General features: G+C 60.1%; 1 long non-coding RNA gene across 1 annotated transcript; it reads left to right on the plus strand.

Moving 5' to 3' along the window:
- The first annotated feature begins 329 nt into the window (after nucleotides 1–329).
- LOC147348740 (uncharacterized) lies at nucleotides 330–2,520 on the plus strand. The gene is made up of 2 exons (XR_015151936.1): nucleotides 330–516; nucleotides 2,073–2,520. It is a non-coding gene; the product is annotated as an uncharacterized LOC147348740 (long non-coding RNA).
- The last annotated feature ends 458 nt before the right edge of the window (nucleotides 2,521–2,978 follow it).

The following is a 2,978-nucleotide window of genomic DNA, read 5'->3' on the forward strand; positions in this document are numbered from 1 at the left end:
CAAGCGTGAAATAAATTATAGTGATGCTCACTCATAGGGCAAAAATCTCCAAGGTGGCGCCCACACGGCTGAGGCTGGCTGGGGGTGGCGGTTCCCTCCAGCTCTGGCCACGGCGGTGGGGTCAGAATACCGGGCACACGGCCCGCGCCCCCGCCTCCACCGGCACTGGGTCCCGCAGGGAGGGCTGGGCGAGGCTCCTCAGCCAGCGGGGCTCCCATCGCCGCACAATGGAGCTGGGTCAGCTTGCACCTGTCCTGGCCAGGCACTCCCTGCCGTCCGTACGCCCAGACCCCCAGGCCCCCAAACCCTGGGCAGCGATTCGTCACCATTCGACATGAGATCCCATCCACGGCAGCCTGCCGCCTCCCTCAGAGTCTCTGTTCTCAAGCTCACCCAAGAAGGTAGTAACAACAAACTCAGCCCTGCCCCTCCCCTGTGCCAGGCACCGCAGCACAGTCAGCGCGACGCCATCAGCCTCATCACCAGCATCACCACCGTCATCAGCCCGTTTTCCAGGTGAGCACACAGATGGAGGTTACATAACCAACACATCTGGAAAGGCAGAGCCTGCACTGAACCACCGAACCCTGAACCCAGAGACCCTAACCACTACAGAGCCAGCTGCAGAGTCCGAGGCTCTCACAGGGCCTTAACTCTCAGTCCCCAGAGTACAGGTGGGACAAGGAGGCCCAGAGAGGGAGAGGCCCAGCCCAAAGTCACACAGAGAGTCAGCGAGGGCTGGGACACACAGGAGGTCAGGACACAGCCCTGGGCAATGGGATCCTGCAGAGAAGATGGGCCCGTTCACGCGGGTACTCTCTGCGCGCCTGCGTCCTTTCAAGGGGCGGGGGGAGTGTGCGTGCGTATGTGCGCACACGCAGCCCCAAGCCTGAGCCCAGATTTCCAGCTCAGCGGTTCTGCTGCCGAGTGTCCACTCCCCGCTCCACCCCGAGCCCCGGCCCACACGGCTAGGCCCCTCCACCCCATTGTTCCCGTCTCACCTAAAAGAACATACGCATTTTTCTGCTGGCGCCACGCCTCGCCCCCTGCTACAACCCATGGCATGGGGGGGCGGTGCAGGGAGGGGCTGGGGGATGGAAAAGAAAGGGCCGAGGCAGGCAGGAGATCTGGGCTTCAAGGCCGCAGCAAGGGAGCCCGGCCTGGCGCTGAGAGGGGCTGGACCGGGAGTCTCCTGGACTCGGCTCAGGCCTCGGAGCCTCAGTCTCCGCCTCTGTAAATGGGCTTCCCAAACATCCTGGACCTGCCTGTCGTCAGGGTGACACAGATTTCTGAGACACGGCCTAGCTCAGCGCCTCAGACAGACTGGGTGCTAACGTAGATGAGTCTATTTTCCGTACCCCAGTTTCCTTATCTGGAAAATGAAGTGGGGCGGGGGGTAGTAGCAACCCCCTTTATGACGTTTGTCAGGAGAAGCAAACGTGTTAACGGTGGTGACGCGCAGGGCAGGTGACGTCTGTGCTGTGGGATTATGCGTCCTGACGGACCACCTTCGACCTGGGGCGAGTCACAGGGTCCCACTTGGGCTCAAACTGCCCCAGTTTAGAGGGAAAACCTCACATGCCCTCTAATAATGTGAGTACACTCAGACGCTCAGTTGTGTCTGATCCCTTGTGACCCCATGGACTGTAGCCCACCAGACTCTGTCCATGGGATTCTCTGGGCAAGAATACTGGAGTGGGTTGCCATTTCCTTCTCCAGGGGATCTGCCCAACCCAGGGTTCGAACCCGGGTCTCCTGCACTGCAGGTGAATTCTTTACCAACTGAGCCACAGGAGAAGCCCAATCAAAACGTTAAAGACAGACACAGTGGCTCTAACAGAGCCACGCTCTCCCAAAGTCGCGTCCCCTGTCTGCTTTTCTCCTCCAGCCTCCGTGTCTCTCCTGGGCAGGCTGCCCCTCACGGACGACCGGGATCCTGGGGGGGCCGGGAGGGGTATGTCTGATCCCTGCCGCCCTGCACCCCTGCCACCATGACGTCCCTCTTAGCCCAGGGTTCATCTTCAGGAACGGTTCCTCAGCCCACTGAGCGGCCCTTCATTTCTGTCTCTCAGGCTGTGATTCCCTCCCTCTCGTGGTTCTCGTGCTGGTGGAAAAGGCAGACTTCTGGGAACAATCCAGAACAATGGCACTGCTCAGGCCAACTCCAGCTTCTTCGTGTTGCATCAGCTTGCACACATTTCCCACGGCTTCTCAGCCTGGTGGACTCCTACACACCCTTCAAAGGCCAGCTCAAATGGCCCCTCCTAAGAAAAACCTTCTCCTGCCTCCTGAAGGATATCATCAAGCCCTTCTCTGGGCTCCCTCACTGCCCTGAGATCCAGCACTGACCGCCTTTCTGAGCCAAGGAAAGTTTCCTGGCCTCTCTGTGCCTCAGATTCCTCACCTGCAAAATGGGAATGAGAAAAACAAGACTCTCCAGGGCTGTTGTGAGAGTTACACGATACCGTACGTGTAGAAACACCCTGGGATATGGTGAACACGCGCCTTCTCGGTATTGTATTCTATTAATTGTGGTCCTGGCACTCATCACAGCCCTCACCGCCGCACACCGTCCGTGAGGGCTTTTCTATCTCCCTAACAAGATGGGGAACACTTTTGGTTAGAGGCTAGGGGCCTGGCCCTAGATCCTCAGCTGAGAGCACTGGATGGGCAGAAAATAGGTCCACATGAATGAAGAACTAAACAATCCAATTTGTTGGGCTGGGGCAGAACTGTTCAGGGCTGCAAACCGGCACAAACCCATCAAGAACCTTGTGCAGATAGGAGGACCAAGGCCAGGGAGGGCGGGCCCCGGGAGGGGGGGCCCCGGGAGGGTGGACCCCGGGAGGGGGGCCCCGGGAGGGCAGGACCCTGGGAGGGCAGGCCCCAGGGAGGATGGACCCTGGGAGGGCGGGCCCCAGGGAGGACGGACCCCGGGGAGGGTGGACCCTGGGAGGGTGGGCCCCAGGGAGGATGGA

Source organism: Bos grunniens, chromosome 22 (assembly GCF_055505025.1).
Source record: "Bos grunniens cultivar Pamir isolate PY7600 chromosome 22, Bosgru_T2T1.0, whole genome shotgun sequence".
NCBI lineage: Eukaryota > Metazoa > Chordata > Mammalia > Artiodactyla > Bovidae > Bos > Bos grunniens.